The sequence below is a fragment of the Ambystoma mexicanum genome, chromosome 11 (assembly GCF_040938575.1).
Source record: "Ambystoma mexicanum isolate Mex_15411 chromosome 11, UKY_AmexF1_1, whole genome shotgun sequence".
Classification (NCBI taxonomy): Eukaryota; Metazoa; Chordata; class Amphibia; order Caudata; family Ambystomatidae; genus Ambystoma; species Ambystoma mexicanum.
In genome coordinates this window covers 252,212,263-252,235,979 of record NC_090934.1, presented here as the reverse complement: position 1 = coordinate 252,235,979, position 23,717 = coordinate 252,212,263, and positions in this window count along the sequence as shown.

Genomic DNA, 23,717 nt, shown 5'->3' with positions numbered 1-23,717 from the left:
GTGCCCATACTTGGAGCATAATGTCATTAAAATGTGCTACAACATGGCTATCATCACCTAATTTGACACCCGGATACCCTGCTTTAATCCATATGTCATCGGCCTGATTTCCCAGTATCAACACAAACTTTTCAAATCCCCTGCAGCCAAAGTAGTCCCGGCTGTGTGCTTTGCTAATGCGTATATCCACTTGCCCTCCCCAGATGTGAGGGACGGGAGTGTCTTTCTGAGGTTATTTGTGTCCATGTGTTCCCAAGGGATATACTGTGCTCTCCCCGTGCCCATGTCTAAGAACGGAAACTGTGCCCCTACCGTCTTCCCAACTTTCTTCTTTCCCAACACCAATCTCTTAGCTACTGCCATTCGTCCACACCTGTTTCATAACCTAGGTCCCCACAAACTTTCTACTTGTAGGGATATTACAGGTGGCTGCTTTACCCCTTCCAATTCATCTACCATATCCCACTCCTCTTCTTTGTTCGTATAGTCATATTCCTCCTCTGAACTTGCACTTGCATAATCCATGCACCCCCTCACTGCCTCCTATCTTCCCGCTCCTTTTCTATATGTACATCTTTGATTGCTGTACTATCTATGCAAAACAAAATATCCCCTACCCTCCATTCATCCACCATTATGGGCGTCCGCTGTCCGTCTTGTTCTAATTTTAGTCATGCCAACTCGCCCCCCACCTTCCTTAATGTATCCATCAGCTCTCTTTGTGGTTTCGCATCATCTCCCTCCAGCCCTTTACCCCTCCCGGCTGTGGACGCTTGTGGGGTTGGGAAGATTCTAATAGTGTGCAGACGTGCATGGCGGGGGTGTCGTAGCAGGCAATGGGGCATACATGGGGTTTATGTATCCTGACACAGAACATGTAGGGTAGCATCCTGATGGAGGACATCTGTCTGTTTCCATGGGGGACGCAGAGGCTCTCGGGATGATAACCACAGTAGTAATAGTAATACACTGGATGGCCACCTCACATACTGCCTTGGAAGCATCGGTGGAGTTATTGTCTAAATCTTCAACCATTTCCACAATTCCAATACTTCCTTTCTGTTTTCTTTCTGTTAAAAACATAAAGATGTGACTTAGTATCCAGGAGGGTACATGAGGGCAGGAGGGTGGCATGAGAACCCAAAAGTAGTTGTGGTAGAGGCCCTTAGTGGCCTGGGATTTCCTCACCCGATATAGTGGGTGAGGAAATCGAAACGAGAAAGTCAAATTTATTGTGATTTTATTGTTGGTGAGCATTTGTGGTGTGGTTAGTAGTGGCCGAAGCAGGGCCAATTGATGTGTGGCATAGGAAGAGGGAAAGATGTGTATATATTTAATCTTAGCTCTCCTTGGCACAAAACATATATCATTTCGTTCTCTGTTTTCCACTTTATCAAAATAGATTGACCAACATTTTGGGGGGTGCTAGTGTCTTAAATCTTAGTTCATGTGTGCAGCCCTTCACTTCTTTGGCTGCACACATTCCTACCTAATTAGTTCAAAGGCCTAACTGATGTGGGGGCATATGTGTGTTCTTTTCCATGCCTGAGAACCAGAATGTAATGGTGAGGAAAGGGATACGGCCTCATTGTTCTGTGTTTCTGTGAAAACACGGCCTGTGAGGATTCAGGTGTACTCCTAGATGCAGAGTTAGTTCGTTTTATGACTGTTATGTATATATGTTTACTATATCCTACATAATTCAATTGCAACACTACTGATTAACTCCTACCCCTGCCAATTATCCCACCCATAACACATCCCCCCCCCCTACACTGCCCCAAGCTCATTTCCATGATTTAATATATTTTTCGCAATCTACATTGTCTAAGAAGGGCGGTGGTCTGGACGTGCATCCCAACAATGTGAATCCCTAAACAGAACTGGAACTGCTTAATGAGAGTGAGAAGGGCACTGTATCCCTCATTGCGAGTGAGAAGGGTGAATTATTCCTCAATGGGAGTGAGAATGGCACCACATCCCTTATTGAGACCGAGAAGGGTGCTATATTTCTTACTGGGAGTGAGAAGGGTACCGCATCTCTGATTGAGAGTGGGAGGGGTGCCATATTCCTTACTGGGAGTGAGAAGTGTGCTCTATTCCTCACTGGGAGTGAGAAGGGTACTGAATCTCTGATTGGGGGTGATTAGTCTTGTCCGATAGCAGAGAGTAGAGCACTCGCTTTGACATCTATGCTGAGCCTGTTGATGCAGGTTCGAATCCCTGGCAAGGCCAAACTCAGCCGTTTATCCTTCCAAGGTCGATAAATGAGCACCACACACCGTGGGTAACAATACACAGCGCTCGTATACCTGAGGGTTTGTAGTTCTATATAAATACTAAATTATTATTATTATTATTATTATTATTATTATTATTATTATTATTATTATTATTATTATTATTATTATTTAGGGTGTCATATTCCTTACTGTTTGTTTGTTTATTTGGTATAGCGCAGAACCAAACCCGAAGGGGTAGCTGGGCGCAAACAGTACAAGATTACTTAAGAACTTAGTTACAGGAGAAATACAATTTAAGCAGTTCACAATTAGATCAGGAAAAGTGCAGTTTATACAGTTCACATTAGATCAAAGGTAAGTGTACAAAGAAAGCAGAAAGAAAAGAAAAATGCAGAACTACGGTTCAGTCTAGTTGATCGGATGTCATTCAGCTGGTTGCAGACGTCTAGTGTCTATATGGGAGGGGGAGGTCAAGCTAAGTGTCATTGGCACAAATCCAAGTGAGGAATTTTCGCCTGAAACTAGAGTAAGGTTGGTCCATTCTGAGATCCAAAGGGAGTTTGTTCCAAGTTTGCGCAGCTATGATTGGGAAACTAGAGCCGCCGGCTGTACTCTTTTTGTATCTAGGCATCACTAAGGTGAAGGCGTTAGTCAGTCTAGTGGGACGGTTTGAGGTTCTCTTGTGGATTCTGTTGGCCAGATAAGGGGGGGCAATGTTGTTAAGACATTTGGATGTGAGGGAAAGTATTTTGAGGGTGATCCTATCTTTGATTTTTAGCCAATGGATATTTTTCCTAGAGGTGGAGATGTGGGCTCTGTTAGGAATATTTAAAGCTACTCTGATAGCGTTATTTTGGAGAGTTTGTAGTTTGTCAAGGATATACTTGTTAGAACCTGCATAGAGGGCATTGCAGTAATCCAGCTTGGATATGATGAGAGCATTGGCTAATGTGATGCAGCTAGTCTCAGTTAGAAATGGTCTGCATGCTCGGATCAATTTGCAAGTATATGCAGTGGAGGATGCTAGAGAGTTCATTTGTTTTTTGAAGGTGAGCGCTGAGTCAAGATAAACCCCGAGGGTTTTGACTGCAGGCATCACTTTGATGACGTTATTGTCGATGTTAAATGAGGCATAGTTAGGGTCAAGTTTTTTGATGGCCAACGCTGAGCCAAGGATCAGTAGCTCAATCTTGTCGTCATTCAGGCAGAGGCCATGGGATGCCATCCAAGCCTGAATGAGGAGATATATCTTATTTACTAAGGCCGTGTCTTCCAAGAAGTTACCCGAAAGGGGGATTAGAATCTGAGTGTCATCTGCGTAATTAGTGTAGACAACACCCAGTCTGTCCAACTTATCAAACAGGGGCTTAGTAAAGATGTTATACATCATCGGAGAAACACATGATCCTTGGGGAACACCGCATGAAACTTGTATGGGATCAGCGGCTGCTGAGGGGGAGAAGACTCTCATTGTCCGGTTTGCAAGGAAGGATTGTACCCAGGTTACGGCATCACTTGAGAAATGAGCGGCCGAGCTTAGGTGATTGCATAAGACTGCATGATCTACCAAGTTGAAGGCCGCAGATAGGTCAAGGAGGAGTAGCATAGCTGATTTACCATTGTCCTTCAACTCGTCAATTTGGGTCTTGAGGTCAATCAAGGCTGTTTCAGTACCATGAAGGGGGCGGAAGCCAGATTGCCGTGATCCTAGTAAATTGTTAGTTTCTAAGTAGTCCTGGATTTGCAGGTATGCTACTCTGTCTATGATTTTAAGTAGGAAAGGGACGGTAGTGATGGGTCTGTAGTTAGTTGGTATAGCAGGGTCAAGTGTTTGTTTCTTTAGCAAGGGAAGCACCCAGGATTGTTTGAGGTTGTTAGGTACTAGATTAGACTTAAAGGATGCATTAATGAGTTTCGAAATGAAGGGTGCTAGGTCTCGAGCTGCATCTTTTATAATTTGGGCCGGACAGTTGTCTCCTTTACAGTTGGAGGGTTTTAGAGATAGTATGATTTTTTCTGTCTCCAATATGGATATTTTTCTGAAGCTAAATGGGTGAGGGGTGTTAGATTGGTTTGGGAGGAGCTGAGGTTGCAGTATGGGTTCTGTTGGCAGGAGCAAGGAAGCTTTTTTGTTAGCAATTTTGGATTGGAGCAAGCTAATTTTACCCGCCAGGGCATTTTGTATATTAGTGCACCAGGGCTTATTTTTAGGAATGTTGTCAGGTGGGGTTATGGGTGATTCCATTTCACGGAGGATGGAAAATAGCTCCTTAGTGTCTGATTTGGCTTTAGAGATTCTATCATTGAAGGTATTTCTTTTAGTGCTTATGATTTCCTTTTTATACTGTTTTGCGAGGGTGGCTAATTTAGTTTTGTTCTCCTCAGTGGGTGAGTGTTGCCAGATTGACTGCAACTTTCTTTTTTGGATTCTAAGGTCTTTCAGGTGTGGCGTGAACCAGTTGTTAAGGTGACAGAGTTGTTTGCTTTTGCGCAGCTTGGTAGGGGCAATCGAGTCAAGTGCCTTGATCATTGAACTGTTGTAAGCTTCTACAAGCGACGTGGGGTCTGTGATGTTGTCTAAGTTATTAAGAGTAGGGAGAAGGTGGGGTAGGAGTTGTTCTGATGTGATGTCTTTTTTACTTCTGGTGGGGAGTGGCGGGGCCATGAGTATAGGTTTAGGTCGGATAAGGTCTAGTGAGGCATTGAATACAATTAAGTGGTGGTCGGTCCAGGATTGTGGTATTATGTTGGTAATGCTGATGTTACAGTTCCGATCAGCAACCCAGTCTAGGGTTCTACCTTTGGCATGAGTAGGAGAGGAGACTTTTTGAGTTAGGGCGTAGTCATTCAGGAGTGAGGCGACAGATAGGGCATGTTTGTCGTTGCTGTCATTAAAGCCCAGGTTAAAGTCTCCCAGTAATAGTATTTGAGCGTGGTCTTTAGTTTTGTTAGTTATGATGCTGGTTAGGTCGTCTTCAAAGGTTCCTAATGGTCCAGGTGGTCTGTAGATAACATGCAAGGTGAGAGTCCGGTTGCAAGAGAGGTGCAATTTGGCAGTAAGGAGTTCACAAGATGGGAATATCAGGGTAGTAGCTAGTTTGATAGGTAAAGTAGCTTTATGAATGATGGCTAGGCCGCCACCTTTGGTGTTAGGTCTATCGACTCTTAGTAGTTGGTAGCCGTCAGGTATAGCTAGCATGATGGCAGGGCCAGCCGCATCATGGAGCCATGTTTAGGCAATGACTAGTAGGTCTAAGTTTTCATTAGTTAGGGTGTCCGAGATCTCAGTAGCATGGGCGACCATGGATCTTGCATTAATGAGAGATCCAATTATTGATAAGGTACTAGTTGGTTGAGTCGAGGGAGGTTGTTTATTTTTAGTGGGGGCATCTCTTTGTGACGGTGGCTGGTTAGTAGTTATAGGAGCAGGGCGGGGGGTGGTAGGTTTGGGGTATTGCGAACGTTTGTTTGCTAGATCGATATAGCCTCTGTGATTGTGGTAGGAAGATGGTTCATGAAGACAGGACAGTCTTGCCCTCAGTCTCATGTTTCTATCCTTAGCAGGGTGTGAGTCCGCGGATGCAAATGCCATGGTGGTAAGGAGGCTCAGAGCAATGTGTAGGGATTGGTAATGGGTGATTTTCATTCTGGTTGTGGGCAGGCATGAGTGGGTGGGCAAGTCCAAGTTCAAACTATGGGCGTGGACTAGGTTGCATGCAAAGGCATGTAGCTAGTGGTTCGGTGCCAGAGAGGTCTAAGCAGTCTGTAGAGAGACCTGTATATTGGCAGTTAGGTGAGAAGGGTACTGTATCTCTGATTGAGAGTGAGAAGGGTCCTATATGCCTTACTGTGAGTGATAAGTGTACTGTATCTCTGTTTGAGAGTGAGAAGGGTACCATATTCCTTACTGGGAGTGAGATGGGTACTGGGGAGTGAGAAGGGCACTGTATCTCTGATTGAGCGAGGGAAGGGTGCCATATTACTTACTGGGAGTGAGGAGGGTTATTGTATATCTGATAGAAAGTGAGAAGGGTGCTATATACCTTACTGGGAGTGAGAAGGGTACTGTTCTCTTATTGAGAGTGAGAAGGGTGCTATATTCCTTACGGGGAGTGAGAAGGGTACTGTATCCCTCATTGAGAGTGAGAAGGGTGAATTATTCCTTACTGGAAGTGCGTATGGCATTGTATCCCTTATTGAGAGTGAGAAGGGTGCTATATTCCTTACTGGGAGTGAGAAGGGTATTGTTCTCTGATTGAGAGTGAGAAGGGTGCCATATTCCTTACTGGGAGTGAGAAGATCACTGTATCTCTGATTGAGAGTGAGAAGGGTGCCATATTACTTACTGGGAGTGAGGAGGGTAGTGTATATCTGATAGAGAGTGAGAAGGGTGCTATATACATTACTGGGAGTGAGAAGGGTACTGTATCTCTGATCGAGAGTGAGAAGCGTGCCATTTTCCGTACTGGGAGTGAGAAGGGCACTGTATCTCTGAATGAGAGTGAGAAGGATGCCATGTTCCTTACTGGGAGTGATAAGAGTACTGTATCCCTAATTGAGAGTTAGAAGGGTGATTTATTACTTACTGGGAGTGAGTATGGCACTGCATACCTTATTGAGAGTGAGAAGGGTGCTATATTCCTTACTGTGATTGAGAAGGATACTGTATCTCTGTTTGAGATTGAGAAGGGTGCCACATTCCTTACCGGGAGTGAGAAGGGTACTGTTTCTCTGATTGAGAGTGAGAAAGGTCCTACATTCTTTACTGGGAGTGAGAAGGGCACTGTATCGCTGATTGAGTGTTAGAAGGGTGCCATATTCCTTTCTGGGAGTGAGAAGGGTACTGGGAGTATGAATGGTACTGTATGTTTGATTGAGCGTGGGAAGGATGCCATATTCCTTACTGGGAGTGAAAAGGGTACTGTATCTCTGATTGAGATTGAAAAAGGTGCCATATTCCTTACTGGCAGTGAGAAGGGTAGTCTATCTCTGATTGAGGTTGGAAAGGGTGCCATATTCCTTACTGGCAGTGAGAAGGGTACTCTATCTCTAATTGAGATTGGAAAAGGTGCCATATCCCTTACTGGGAGTGGGAAGGGTATGGTTTCTCTGATTGAGAGAGAGAAGGGTCCTATATTCTTTACTGAGAGTGAGAACGGTACTGTACCTCTGATTGAGAGTGAGAAGGGTGCCATATTCCTTACTGGAAGTGAGAAGGATACTGGGAGTGTGAATGGTACTGTATGTTTGATTGAGCATGGGAAGGGTGCCATATTCCTTACTGGGAGTGAAAAGGTTTCTGTATCTCTGATTGAGATTGGAAAGGGTGCCATATTCCTTACTGGCAGTGAGACGGGTCCTCTTTCTCTGAGTGAGATTGGAAAGGGTGCCATATCCCTTACTGGGGGTGAGAAGGGTACTGTTTCTCTGATTGAGAGTGTGAAGGGTGCATTATTGCTTACTGGGAGTGAAAAGGGTATTGTATCTCCGATTGAGATTGAAAAATGTGCCATATTTCTTACTGGCAGTGAGAAGGGCACTCTATCTCTGATTGAGCTTGGAAAGGGTGCCATATTCCTTACTGGGAGTGAGAAGGGTACTCTATCTCTGATTGAGCTTGGAATGGGTGCCATATTCATTAATGGGAGTGAGAGGGTACTGTATCTCTGATTGAGAATGAGAAGGGTGCATTATTCCTTACTGCGAGCGAGAAGGATACTGTATTTCTGTTTGAGACTGAGAAGGGTGCCACATTCCTTACTGGGAGTGAGAAGGGTACTGTAACTCTGATTGAGAGCGAGAAGGGTCCTATATTCTTTACTGGGAGTGAGTAAGGTACTGTATCTCTGATTGAGAGTGAGAAGGGTGCCATATTCCTTACTGGGAGTGAGAAGGGTACTGTTTCTCTGATTGAGAGTGAGAAAGGTCCTATATTCTTTACTGGGAGTGAGAAGGGCACTGTATCGCTGATTGAGAGTTAGAAGGGTGCCATATTCCTTACTGGGAGTGAGAAGGGTACTGGGAGTATGAATGGTACTGTATGTTTGATTGAGCGTGGGAAGGGTGCCATATTCCTTACTGGGAGTGAAAAGGGTACTGTATCTCTGATTGAGATTGGAAAGGGCGCCATATCCCTTACTGGGAGTGGGATGGGTACGGTTTCTCTGATTGAGAGTGAGAAGGGTCCTATATTCTTTACTGGGAGTGAGAACGGTACTGTATCTCTGATTGAGAGTGAGAAGGTTGGCATATTACTTCCTGGAAGTGAGAAGGGTACTGGGAGCGTGAATGGTACTGTATGTTTGATTGATCATGGGAAGGGTGCCATATTCCTTAATGGGAGTGAAAAGGTTTCTGTATCTCTGATTGAGATTGAAAAAGGTGCCATATTCCTTACTGGCAGTAAGAAGGGTACCCTATCTCTGATTGAGATTGGAAAGGGTGCCTTATTCCTTACTGGCAGTAAGACGGTCCTCTATCTCTGATTGAGATTGGAAAGGGTGCCATATCCCTTACTGGGGGTGAGAAGGGTACTGTTTCTCTGATTGAGAGTGAGAAGGGTGCATTATTCCTTACTGGGAGTGAAAAGGGTAATGGATCTCCGATTGAGATTGAAAAATGTGCCATATTTCTTGCTGGCAGTGAGAAGGGTACTGTATTTCTGAATGCGATTGAAAAGGGTGCCATATTCCTTACTGGGAGTGAGAAGGGTACTCTATCTCTGATTGAGCTTGGAAAGGGTGCCATATTCATTACTGGGAGTGAGAAGGGTACTGTATCTATGATTGAGAATGAGAAGGGTGCATTATTCATTACTGGGAGTGAGAAGGGTAATGTATCTCTGATTGAGAGTGAGGGTGCATTATTCCTTACTAGGAGTGAGAAGGGTACTCTATTTCTGATTGAGATTGGAAAAGGTGCCACATTCCTTACTGGCAGTAAGAAGGGTACTTTATCTCTGATTGAGATTGGAAAGGGTGCCATATTCATTACTGGCAGTGAGACAGGTCCTCTATCTCTGATTGAGATTGGAAAGGGTGCCATATCCCTTACTGGGGGTGAGAAGGGTACTGTTTCTCTGATTGAGAGTGAGAAGGGTGCCATATTCCTTACTCGGAGTGAGAATGGTACTGTATCTCCGATTAAGATTGAAAAATGTGCCATATTTCTTACTGGCAGTGAGAAGGGTAGTCTATCTCTGAATGGAATTGAAAAGGGTGCCATATTCCTTACTGGGAGTGAAAAGGGTACTGTATCTCTGATTGAGATTGAAAAAGGTGCCATATTCCTTACTGGCAGTGAGAAGGGTAGTCTATCTCTAATTGAGATTGGAAAAGGTGCCATATCCCTTACTGGGAGTGGGAAGGGTACTGTTTCTCTGATTGAGAGAGAGAAGGGTCCTATATTCTTTACTGAGAGTGAGAACGGTACTGTACCTCTGATTGAGAGTGAGAAGGGTGCCATATTCCTTACTGGAAGTGAGAAGGATACTGGGAGTGTGAATGGTACTGTATGTTTGATTGAGCATGGGAAGGCTGCCATATTCCTTACTGGGAGTGAAAAGGTTTCTGTATCTCTGATTGAGATTGGAAAGGGTGCCATATTCCTTACTGGCAGTGAGACGGGTCCTCTATCTCTGATTGAGATTGGAAAGGGTGCCATATCCCTTATTGGGGGTGAAAAGGGTACTGTTTCTCTGATTGAGAGTGTGAAGGGTGCATTATTCCTTACTAGGAGTGACAAGGGTATTGTATCTCCGATTGAGATTGGAAAGGGTGCCATATTCCTTACTGGCAGTGAGAAGGGTACTCTATCTCTGAATGAGATTGAAAAGGGTGCCATATTCCTTACTGGGAGTTAGAAGGGTACTCTATCTCTGATTGAGCTTGGAAAGGGTGCCATATTCCTTACAGGGAGCGAGAAGTGTACTGTATCTCGGATTGAGAGCGAGAAGGGTGAATTATTCCTTACTGGGAGTGAGAAGGGCACTGTATCTCTGATTGAGAGTGAGAAAGGTCCTATATTCTTTACTGGGATTGAGAAGGGCACTGTATCGCTGATTGAGAGTTAGAAGGGTGCCATATTCCTTACTGGGAGTGAGAAGGGTACTGGGAGTGTGAATGGTACTGTATGTTTGATTGAGCATGGGAAGGGTGCCATATTCCTTGCTGGGAGTGAAAACGATACTGTATCTCTGATTTTGATTGAAAAGGGTGCCATATTCCTTACTGGCAGTGAGAATGGTAGTCTCTCTCTAATTGAGATTGGAAATGGTGCCATATCCCTTACTGGGAGTGGGAAGTGTATGGTTTCTCTGATTGAGAATGAGAAGGGTCCTATATTCTTTACTGAGAGTGAGAACGGTACTGTATCTCTGATTGAGAGTGAGAAGGGTGCCATATTCCTTACTGGAAGTGAGAAGGATACTGAGAGTGTGAATGGTACTGTATGTTTGATTGAGCATGGGAAGGTTGCCATATTCCTTACTGGAAGTGAAAAGGTTTCTGTATCTCTGATTGAGATTGAAAAAGGTGCCATATTCCTTACTGGCAGTAAGAGGGGTACTTTATCTCTGATTGAGATTGGAAAGGGTGCCATATTCCTTACTGGCAGTGAGACGGGTCCTCTGTCTCGGAATGCGATTGAAAATGGTGCCATATTCCTTACTGGGAGTGAGAAGGGTACTGGGAGTGTGAATAGTACTGTATGTTTGATTGAGCGTGGGAAGGGTCCCATATTCCTTACTGGGAGTGAAAAGGGTACTGTATCTCTGATTGAGATTGAAAAGGGTGCCATATTCCTTACTGGCAGTGAGAAGGGTAGTCTCTCTCTAATTGAGATTGGAAAGGGTGCCATATCCCTTACTGGGAGTGGGAAGTGTATGGTTTCTCTGATTGAGAGTGAGAAGGGTCCTATATTCTTTACTGAGAGTGAAAACGGTAATTTATCTCTGATTGAGAGTGAGAAGGGTGCCATATTCCTTACTGGAAGTGAGAAGGATACTGAGAGTGTGAATGGTACTGTATGTTTGATTGAGCATGGGAAGGGTGCCATATTCCTTACTGGAAGTGAAAAGGTTTCTGTATCTCTGATTGAGATTGAAAAGGTGCCATATTCCTTACTGGCAGTAAGATGGGTACTTTATCTCTGAATGAGATTGAAAAGGGTGCCATATTCCTTACTGGGAGTGAGAAGGGTACTCTATCTCTGATTGAGCTTGGAAAGGGTGCCATATTCCTTACAGGGAGTGAGAAGGGTACTGTATCTCGGATTGAGAGCGAGAAGGGTGAATTATTCCTTACTGGGAGTGAGAAGGGCACTGTATCTCTGATTGAGAGTGAGAAAGGTCCTATATTCTTTACTGGGATTGAGAAGGGCACTGTATCGCTGATTGAGAGTTAGAAGGGTGCCATATTCCTTACTAGGAGTGAGAAGGGTACTGGGAGTGTGAATGGTACTGTATGTTTGATTGAGCATGGGAAGGGTGCCATATTCCTTGCTGGGAGTGAAAAGGATACTGTATCTCTGATTTTGATTGAAAAGGGTGCCATATTCCTTACTGGCAGTGAGAAGGTTAGTCTCTCTCTAATTGAGATTGGAAAGGGTGCCATATCCCTTACTGGGAGTGGGAAGTGTATGGTTTCTCTGAGTGAGAGTGAGAAGGGTCCTATATTCTTTACTGAGAGTGAGAACGGTACTGTATCTCTGATTGAGAGTGAGAAGGGTGCCATATTCCTTACTGAGAGTGAGAAGGATACTGAGAGTGTGAATGGTACTGTATGTTTGATTGAGCATGGGAAGGGTGCCATATTCCTTACTGGAAGTGAAAAGGTTTCTATATCTCTGATTGAGATTGAAAAAGGTGCCATATTCCTTACTGGCAGTAAGAGGGGTACTTTATCTCTGATTGAGATTGGAAAGGGTGCCATATTCCTTACTGGCAGTGAGACGGGTCCTCTATCTCGGAATGCGATTGAAAAGGGTGCCATATTCCTTACTGGGAGTGAGAAGGGTACTCTATCTCTGATTGAGCTTGGAAAGGGTGCCATATTTATTACTGGGAGTGAGAAGGGTACTGTATCTCTGATTGAGAATGAGAAGGGTACATTATTCCTTACTGGGAGTGAGAAGGGTACTGTATCTCTGATTGAGAGTGAGAGTGCATTATTCCTTACTGGGAGTGAGAAGGGTACTCTATTTCTGATTGAGATTGGAAAAGGTACCATATTCCTTACGGGCAGTGAGAAGGGTACTCTATCTCTGAATGAGATTGGAAAGGGTGCCATATTCCTTACTCGGAGTGAGAAGGGTACTCTATCTCTGATTGAGCTTGGAAAGGGTGCCATGTTCCTTACAGGGAGTGAGAAGGGTACTGTATCTCGGATTGAGAGCGAGAAGGGTGAATTATTCCTTACTGGGAGTGAGAAGGGCACTGTATCTCTGATTGAGAGTGAGAAAGGTCCTATATTCTTTACTGGGATTGAGAAGGGCACTGTATCGCTGATTGAGAGTTAGAAGGGTGCCATATTCCTTACTGGGAGTGAGAAGGGTACTGGGAGTGTGAATGGTACTGTATGTTTGATTGAGCATGGGAAGGGTGCCATATTCCTTGCTGGGAGTGAAAAGGATACTGTATCTCTGATTTTGATTGAAAAGGGTGCCATATTCCTTACTGGCAGTGAGAAGGGTAGTCTCTCTCTAATTGAGATTGGAAAGGGTGCCATATCCCTTACTGGGAGTGGGAAGTGTATGGTTTCTCTGATTGAGAGTGAGAAGGGTCCTATATTCTTTACTGAGAGTGAGAATGGTACTGTATCTCTGATTGAGAGTGAGAAGGGTGCCATATTCCTTACTGGAAGTGAGAAGGATACTGAGAGTGTGAATGGTACTGTATGTTTGATTGAGCATGGGAAGGGTGCCATATTCCTTACTGGAAGTGAAAAGGTTTCTGTATCTCTGATTGAGATTGAAAAAGGTGCCATATTCCTTACTGGCAGTAAGAGGGGTACTTTATCTCTGATTGAGATTGGAAAGGGTGCCATATTCCTTACTGGCAGTGAGACGGGTCCTCTATCTCTGAATGCGATTGAAAAGGGTGCAATATTCCTTACTGGGAGTGAGAAGGGTACTCTATCTCTGATTGAGCTTGGAAAGGGTGCCATATTTATTACTGGGAGTGAGAAGGGTACTGTATCTCTGATTGAGAATGGGAAGGATGCATTATTCCTTACTGGGAGTGAGAAGGGTACTGTATCTCTGATTGAGAGTGAGAAGGGTGCATTATTCCTTACTGGGAGTGAAAAGGGTACTGTATCTCCGATTGAGATTGAAAAATGTGCCATATTTCTTACTGGCATTGAGAAGGGTACTGTATCTCTGAATGCGATTGAAAAGGGTGCCATATCCCTTACTGGGGGTGAGAAGGGTACTGTATCTCTGATTGAGAGTGAGAGTGCATTATTCCTTACTGGGAGTGAGAAGGGTACTGTATCTCTGATTGAGAGTGAGAAGGGTGCATTATTCCTTACTGGGAGTGAAAAGGGGACTGTATCTCCGATTGAGATTGAAAAATGTGCCATATTTCTTACTGGCAGTGAGAAGGGTACTGTATCTCTGATTGAGAATGAGAAGGGTGCATTATTCCTTACTGGGAGTGAGAAGGGTACTGTATCTCTGATTGAGAGTGAGAGTGCATTATTCCTTACTGGGAGTGAGAAGGGTATTCTATTTGTGATTGAGATTGGAAAAGGTGCCATATTCCTTACTGGCAGTAAGATGGGTCCTCTATCACTGATTGAGATTGGAAAGGGTGCCATATCCCTTACTGGGGGTGAGAAGGGTACTGTATCTCTGATTGAGAGTGAGAAGGGTGCAGTATTCCTTACTGGGAGTGAAAAGGGTACTGTATCTCCGATTGAGATTGAAAAATGTGCCATATTTCCTACTGGCAGTGAGAAGGGTACTGTATTTCTGAATGCGATTGAAAAGGGTGCCATATTCCTTACTGGGAGTGAGAAGGGTACTCTATCTCTGTTTGAGAGTGAGAAAGGTCCTATATTCTTTACTGGGAGTGAGAAGGGCACTGTATCACTGATTGAGAGTTAGAAGGGTGCCATATTCCTTACTGGGAGTGAGAAGGGTACTGGGAGTGTGAATGGTACTGTATGTTTGATTGAGCATGGGAAGGGTGTCATATTCCTTACTGGGAGTGAAAAAGGATACTGTATCTCTGATTGAGATTGAAAAGGGTGCCATATTCCTTACTGGCAGTGAGAAGGGTAGTCTCTCTCTAATTGAGATTGGAAAGGGTGCCATATTCCTTACTGGGAGTGAGAAGGGTATTCTATTTGTGATTGAGATTGGAAAAGGTGCCATATTCCTTACTGGCAGTAAGATGGGTACTTTATCTCTAATTGAGATTGGAAAGGGTGCCATATCCCTTACTGGGAGTGGGAAGTGTATGGTTTCTCTGATTGAGAGTGAGAAGGGTCCTATATGCTTTACTGAGAGTGAGAACGGTACTGTATCTCTGATTGACAGTGAGAAGGGTGCCATATTCCTTACTGGAAGTGAGAAGGATACTGAGAGTGTGAATGGTACTTTATGTTTGATTGAGCATGGGAAGGGTGCCATATTCCTTACTGGAAGTGAAAAGGTTTCTGTATCTCTGATTGAGATTGAAAAAGGTGCCATATTCCTTACTGGCAGTAACAGGGGTACTTTATCTCTGATTGAGATTGGAAAGGGTGCCATATTCCTTACTGGCAGTGAGATAGGTCCTCTATCTCTGAATGCGATTGAAAAGGGTGCCATATTCCTTACTGGGAGTGAGAAGGGTACTCTATCTCTGATTGAGCTTGGAAGGGGTGCCATATTTATTACTGGGAGTGAGAAGGGTACTGTATCTCTGATTGAGAATGAGAAGGATGCATTATTCCTTACTGGGAGTGAGAAGGGTACTGTATCTCTGATTGAGAGCGAGAAGGGTGCATTATTCTTTACTGGGAGTGAAAAGGGTACTGTATCTCCGATTGAGATTGAAAAATGTGCCATATTTCTTACTGGCAGTGAGAAGGGTACTGTATCTCTGAATGTGATTGAAAAGGGTGCCATATTCCTAACTGGGAGTGAGAAGGGTACTCTATCTCTGATTGAGCTTGGAAAGGGTGCCATATTCATTACTGGGAGTGAGAAGGGTACTGTATCTCTGATTGAGAATGAGAAGGGTGCATTATTCCTTACTGGGAGTGAGAAGGGTACTGTATCTCTGATTGAGAGTGAGAGTGCATTATTCCTTACTGGGAGTGAGAAGGGTATTCTATTTGTGATTGAGATTGGAAAAGGTGCCATATTCCTTACTGGCAGTAAGATGGGTACTTTACCTCTGATTGAGATTGGAAAGGGTGCCATATTCCTTACTGGCAGTGAGACGGGTCCTCTATCTCTGATTGAGATTGGAAAGGGTGCCATATCCCTTACTGGGGGTGAGAAGGGTACTGTATCTCTGATTGAGAGTGAGAAGGGTGCAGTATTCCTTACTGGGAGTGAAAAGGGTACTGTATCTCCGATTGAGATTGAAAAATGTGCCATATTTCCTACTGGCAGTGAGAAGGGTACTGTATTTCTGAATGCGATTGAAAAGGGTGCCATATTCCTTACTGGGAGTGAGAAGGGTACTCTATCTCTGATTGAGCTTTGAAAGGGTGCCATATTTATTACTGGGAGTGAGAAGGGTACTGTATCTCTGATTGAGAGTGAGAAGGGTGCAGTATTCCTTACTGGGAGTGAAAAGGGTGCTGTATCTCCAATTGAGATTGAAAAAGGTGCCATGTTCCTTACTGGCAGTAAGAAGGGTACTTTATCTCTGATTTAGATTGGAAAGGGTGCCATATTCCTTACTGGCAGTGAGACGGGTCCTCTATCTCTGAATGCGATTGAAAAGGGTGCCATATTCCTTACTGGGAGTGAGAAGGGTACTCTATCTCTGATTGAGCTTGGAAGGAGTGCCATATTTATTACTGGGAGTGAGAAGGGTACTGTATCTCTGATTGAGCATGAGAAGGATGCATTATTCCTTACTGGGAGTGAGAAGTGTACTGTATCTCTGATTGAGAGCGAGAAGGGTGCATTATTCTTTACTGGGAGTGAAAAGGGTACTGTATCTCCGATTGAGATTGAAAAATGTGCCATATTTCTTACTGGCAGTGAGAAGGGTACTGTATCTCTGAATGTGATTGAAAAGGGTGCCATATTCCTAACTGGGAGTGAGAAGGGTACTCTATCTCTGATTGAGCTTGGAAAGGGTGCCATATTCATTACTGGGAGTGAGAAGGGTACTGTATCTCTGATTGAGAATGAGAAGGGTGCATTATTCCTTACTGGGAGTGAGAAGGGTACTGTATCTCTGATTGAGAGTGAGAGTGCATTATTCCTTACTGGGAGTGAGAAGGGTATTCTATTTGTGATTGAGACTGGAAAAGGTGCCATATTCCTTACTGGCAGTAAGATGGGTACTTTATCTCTGATTGAGATTGGAAAGGGTGCCATATTCCTTACTGGCAGTGAGACGGGTCCTCTATCTCTGATTGAGATTGGAAAGGGTGCCATATCCCTTACTGGGGGTGAGAAGGGTACTGTATCTCTGATTGAGAGTGAGAAGGCTGCAGTATTCCTTACTGGGAGTGAAAAGGGTACTGTATCTCCGATTGAGATTGAAAAATGTGCCATATTTCCTACTGGCAGTGAGAAGGGTACTGTATTTCTGAATGCGATTGAAAAGGGTGCCATATGCCTTACTGGGAGTGAGAAGGGTACTCTATCTCTGTTTGAGAGTGAGAAAGGTCCTATATTCTTTACTGGGAGTGAGAAGGGCACTGCATCGCTGATTGAGAGTTAGAAGGGTGCCATATTCCTTACTGGGAGTGAGAAGGGTACTGGGAGTGTGAATGGTACTGTATGTTTGATTGAGCATGGGAAGGGTGCCATATTCCTTACTGGGAGTGAAAAGGATACTGTATCTCTGATTGAGATTGAAAAGGGTGCCATATTCCTTACTGGCAGTGAGAAGGGTAGTCTCTCTCTAATTGAGATTGGAAAGGGTGCCATATCCCTTACTGGGAGTGGGAAGTGTATGGTTTCTCTGATTGAGAGTGAAAAGGGTCCTATATTCTTTACTGAGAGTGAGAACGGTACTGTATCTCTGATTGAGAGTGAGATGGGTGCCATATTCCATACTGGAAGTGAGAAGGATACTGAGCGTGTGAATGGTACTGTTGTTTGATTGAGCATGGGAAGGGTGCCATATTCCTTACTGGAAGTGAAAAGGTTTCTGTATCTCTGATTGAGATTGAAAAAGGTGCCATATTCCTTACTGGCAGTAAGAAGGGTACTTTATCTCTGATTTAGATTGGAAAGGGTGCCATATTCCTTACTGGCAGTGAGACGGGTCCTCTATCTCTGAATGCGATTGAAAAGGGTGCCATATTCCTTACTGGAAGTGAGAAGGGTACTCTATCTCTGATTGAGCTTGGAAAGGGTGCCATATTTATTACTGGGAGTGAGAAGGGTACTGTATCTCTGATTGAGAATGAGAAGGATGCATTATTCCTTACTGGGAGTGAGAAGGGTACTGTATCTCTCATTGAGAGTGAGAAGGGTGCATTATTCCTTACTGGGAGTGAAAATGGTACTGTATCTCCGATTGAGATTGAAAAATGTGCCATATTTCTTACTGGCAGTGAGAAGGGTACTGTATCTCTGAATGCGATTGAAAAGGGTGCCATATTCCTAACTGGGAGTGAGAAGGGTACTCTATCTCTGATTGAGAATGAGAAGGGTGCATTATTCCTTACTGGGAGTGAGAAGGGTACTGTATCTCTGATTGAGAGTGCATTATTCCTTCCTGGGAGTGAAAAGGGTGCTGTATCTCCGATTGAGATTGAAAAATGTGCCATATTTATTACTGGCAGTGAGAAGGGTACTGTATCTCTGAATGCGATTGAAAATGGTGCCATATTCCTTACTGGCAGTAAGAAGGGTACCCTATCTCTGATTGAGATTGGAAAGAGTGCCATATTCCTTACTGGCAGTGAGACGGTCCTCTATCTCTGATTGAGATTGGAAAGGGTGCCATATCCCTTACTGGTGGTGAGATGGGTACTGTTTCTCTGATTGAGAGTGAGAAGGGTGCATTATTCCTTACTGAGAGTGAAAAGGGTACTGTATCTCCGATTGAGATTGAAAAATGTTCCATATTTCTTACTGGCAGTGAGAGGGTACTGTATTTCTGAATGCGATTGAAAAGGGTGCCATATTCCTTACTGGCAGTGAGAAGGGTAGTCTCTCTCTAATTGAGATTGGAAAGGGTGCCATATTCATTACTGGGAGTGGGAAGGGTACTGTATCTCTGATTGAGAATGAGAAGGGTGCATTATTCATTACTGGGAGTGAGAAGGGTAATGTATCTCTGATTGAGAGTGAGGGTGCATTATTCCTTACTAGGAGTGAGAAGGGTACTCTATTTCTGATTGAGATTGGAAAAGGTGCCATATTCCTTACTGGCAGTAAGAAGGGTACTTTATCTCTGATTGAGATTGGAAAGTGTGCCATATTCCTTACTGGCAGTGAGACGGGTCCTCTATCTCTGATTGAGATTGGAAAGGGTGCCATATCCCTTACTGGGGGTGAGAATGGTACTGTATCTCCGATTAAGATTGAAAAATGTGCCATATTTCTTACTGGCTGTGAGAAGGGTACTCTATCTCTGAATGCGATTGAAAAGGGTGCCATATTCCTTACTGGGAGTGAGAAGGGTACTCTATCTCTGATTGAGCTTTGAAAGGGTGCCATATTTATTACTGGGAGTGAGAAGGGTACTGTATCTCTGATTGAGAATGAGAAGGGTGCATTATTCCTTACTTGGAGTGAGAAGGGTACTGTATCTCTGATTGAGAGTGAGAAGGGTGCATTATTCCTTACTGGGAGTGAAAAGGATACTGTATCTCCGATTGAGATTGAAAAATGTGCCATATTTCTTACTGGCAGTGAGAAGGGTACTGTATCTCTGAATGCGATTGAAAAGGGTGCCATATTCATTACTGGGAGTGAGAAGGGTACTGTATCTCTGATTGAGAATGAGAAGGGTGCATTATTCCTTACTGGGAGTGAGAAGGGTACTGTATCTCTGATTGAGAGTGAGAGTGCATTATTCCTTACTGGGAATGAGAAGGGTATTCTATTTCTGATTGAGATTGGAAAGGGTGCCATAATCCTTCCTGGTAGTAAGAAGGGTACTTTATCTCTGATTGAGATTGGAAAGGGTGCCATATTCCTTACTGGCAGTGAGACGGGTCCTCTATCTCTGATTGAGATTGGAAAGGGTGCCATATCCCTTACTGGGGGTGAGAAGGGTACTGTTTCTCTGATTGAGAGTGAGAAGGATGCCATATTCCTTACTGGGAGTGAGAATGGTACTGTATCTCCAATTAAGATTGAAAAATGTGCCATATTCCTTACTGGGAGTAAGAAGGGTACTGTATCTCTGATTGAGAATGAGAAGGGTTCATTATTCCTTACTGGGAGTGAAAAGGGTACTGTATCTCCGATTGAGATTGAAAAATGTGCCATATTCTTACTGGCAGTGAGAAGGGTACTGTATCTCTGAATGTGATTGAAAAGGGTGCCATATTCCTTACTGGCAGTGAGACGGGTCCTCTATCTCTGAATGCGATTGAAAAGGGTGCCATATTCCTTACTGGGAGTGAGAAGGGTACTCTAGCTCTGATTGAGCTTGGAAAGGGTGCCATATTTATTACTGGGAGTGAGAAGGGTACTGTATCTCTGATTGAGAATGAGAAGGGTGCATTATTCCTTACTGGGAGTGAGAAGGGTACTGTATCTCTGATTGAGAATGAGAAGGGTGCATTATTCGTTACTGGGAGTGAGAAGGGTACTGTATCTCTGATTGAGAGTGAGAGTGCATTATTCCTTACTGGGAGTGAGAAAGGTATTCTATTTCTGATTGAGATTGGAAAAGGTGCCATATTCCTTACTGGCAGTAAGAAGGGTACTTTATCTCTGATTGAGATTGGAAAGGGTGCCCTATTCCTTACTGGCAGTGAAACGGGTTCTCTATCTCTGATTGAGATTGGAAAGGGTGCCATATCCCTTACTGGGGGTGAGAAGGGTACTGTTTCTCTGATTGAGAGTGAGAAGGGTGCCATATTCCTTACTGGGATTGAGAATGGTACTGTATCTCCGATTAAGATTGAAAAATGTGCCATATTTCTTACTGGCAGTGAGAAGGGTATTCTATCTCTGAATGCCGTTGAAAAGAAAGGGTGCCATATTCCTTACTGGGAGTGAGAAGGGTACTCTATCTCTGATTGAGCTTGGAAAGGGTGCCATATTCCTTACTGGGAGTGAGAAGGGTACTCTATTTCTGATTGAGATTGGAAAAGGTGCCATATTCCTTACGGGCAGTGAGAAGGGTACTCTATCTCTGATTGAGCTTGGAAAGGGTGCCATGTTCCTTACAGGGAGTGGGAAGGGTACGGTTTCTCTGATTGAGAGTGAGAAAGGTCCTATATTCTTTACTGGGAGTGAGAAGGGCACTGTATCGCTGATTGAGAGTTAGAAGGGTGCCATATTCCTTACTGGGAGTCGGAAGGGTACTGGGAGTGTGAATGGTACTGTATGTTTGATTGAGCATGGGAAGGGTGCCATATTCCTTACTGGGAGTGAAAAGGGTACTGTATCTCTGATTGAGATTGAAAAGGGTGCCATATTCCTTACTGGCAGTGAGAAGGGTAGTCTCTCTCTAATTGAGATTGGAAAGGGTGCAATATCCCATACTGGGAGTGGGAAGGGTACGGTTTCTCTGATTGAGAGTGAGAAGGGTCCTATATTCTTTACTGAGAGTGAGAACGGTACTGTATCTCTGATTGAGAGTGAGAAGGGTGCCATATTCCTTACTGGAAGTGAGAAGGATACTGGGAATGTGAATGGTACTGTATGTTTGATTGAGCATGGGAAGGGTGCCATATTCCTTACTGGAAGTGAAAAGGTTTCTGTATCTCTGATTGAGATTGAAAAAGGTGCCATATTCCTTACTCGCAGTAAGAAGGATACTTTATCTCTGATTGAGATTGGAAAGGGTGCCATATTCCTTACTGGCAGTGAGAAGGGTACTGTATCTCTGAATGCGATTGAAAATGGTGCCATATTCCTTACTGGCAGTAAGAAGGGTACCCTATCTCTGATTGAGATTGGAAAGAGTGCCATATTCCTTACTGGCAGTGAGACGGTCCTCTATCTCTGATTGAGATTGGAAAGGGTGCCATATCCCTTACTGGTGGTGAGATGGGTACTGTTTCTCTGATTGAGAGTGAGAAGGGTGCATTATTCCTTACTGAGAGTGAAAAGGGTACTGTATCTCCGATTGAGATTGAAAAATGTTCCATATTTCTTACTGGCAGTGAGAGGGTACTGTATTTCTGAATGCGATTGAAAAGGGTGCCATATTCCTTACTGGCAGTGAGAAGGGTAGTCTCTCTCTAATTGAGATTGGAAAGGGTGCCATATTCATTACTGGGAGTGGGAAGGGTACTGTATCTCTGATTGAGAATGAGAAGGGTGCATTATTCATTACTGGGAGTGAGAAGGGTAATGTATCTCTGATTGAGAGTGAGGGTGCATTATTCCTTACTAGGAGTGAGAAGGGTACTCTATTTCTGATTGAGATTGGAAAAGGTGCCATATTCCTTACTGGCAGTAAGAAGGGTACTTTATCTCTGATTGAGATTGGAAAGTGTGCCATATTCCTTACTGGCAGTGAGACGGGTCCTCTATCTCTGATTGAGATTGGAAAGGGTGCCATATCCCTTACTGGGGGTGAGAATGGTACTGTATCTCCGATTAAGATTGAAAAATGTGCCATATTTCTTACTGGCTGTGAGAAGGGTACTCTATCTCTGAATGCGATTGAAAAGGGTGCCATATTCCTTACTGGGAGTGAGAAGGGTACTCTATCTCTGATTGAGCTTTGAAAGGGTGCCATATTTATTACTGGGAGTGAGAAGGGTACTGTATCTCTGATTGAGAATGAGAAGGGTGCATTATTCCTTACTGGGAGTGAGAAGGGTACTGTATCTCTGATTGAGAGTGAGAAGGGTGCATTATTCCTTACTGGGAGTGAAAAGGATACTGTATCTCCGATTGAGATTGAAAAATGTGCCATATTTCTTACTGGCAGTGAGAAGGGTACTGTATCTCTGAATGCGATTGAAAAGGGTGCCATATTCATTACTGGGAGTGAGAAGGGTACTGTATCTCTGATTGAGAATGAGAAGGGTGCATTATTCCTTACTGGGAGTGAGAAGGGTACTGTATCTCTGATTGAGAGTGAGAGTGCATTATTCCTTACTGGGAATGAGAAGGGTATTCTATTTCTGATTGAGATTGGAAAAGGTGCCATAATCCTTCCTGGTAGTAAGAAGGGTACTTTATCTCTGATTGAGATTGGAAAGGGTGCCATATTCCTTACTGGCAGTGAGACGGGTCCTCTATCTCTGATTGAGATTGGAAAGGGTGCCATATCCCTTACTGGGGGTGAGAAGGGTACTGTTTCTCTGATTGAGAGTGAGAAGGATGCCATATTCCTTACTGGGAGTGAGAATCGTACTGTATCTCCAATTAAGATTGAAAAATGTGCCATATTTCTTACTGGGAGTGAGAAGGGTACTCTATCTCTGATTGAGCTTGGAAAGGGTGCCATATTTATTACTGCGAGTGAGAAGGGTACTGTATCTTGATTGAGAATGAGAAGGGTGCATTATTCCTTACTGGGAGTAAGAAGGGTACTGTATCTCTGATTGAGAATGAGAAGGGTGCATTATTCCTTACTGGGAGTGAAAAGGGTACTGTATCTCCGATTGAGATTGAAAAATGTGCCATATTCTTACTGGCAGTGAGAAGGGTACTGTATCTCTGAATGCGATTGAAAAGGGTGCCATATTCCTTACTGGCAGTGAGACGGGTCCTCTATCTCTGAATGCGATTGAAAAGGGTGCCATATTCCTTACTGGGAGTGAGAAGGGTACTCTAGCTCTGATTGAGCTTGGAAAGGGTGCCATATTTATTACTGGGAGTGAGAAGGGTACTGTATCTCTGATTGAGAATGAGAAGGGTGCATTATTCCTTACTGGGAGTGAGAAGGGTACTGTATCTCTGATTGAGAATGAGAAGGGTGCATTATTCGTTACTGGGAGTGAGAAGGGTACTGTATCTCTGATTGAGAGTGAGAGTGCATTATTCCTTACTGGGAGTGAGAAAGGTATTCTATTTCTGATTGAGATTGGAAAAGGTGCCATATTCCTTACTGGCAGTAAGAAGGGTACTTTATCTCTGATTGAGATTGGAAAGGGTGCCCTATTCCTTACTGGCAGTGAAACGGGTCCTCTATCTCTGATTGAGATT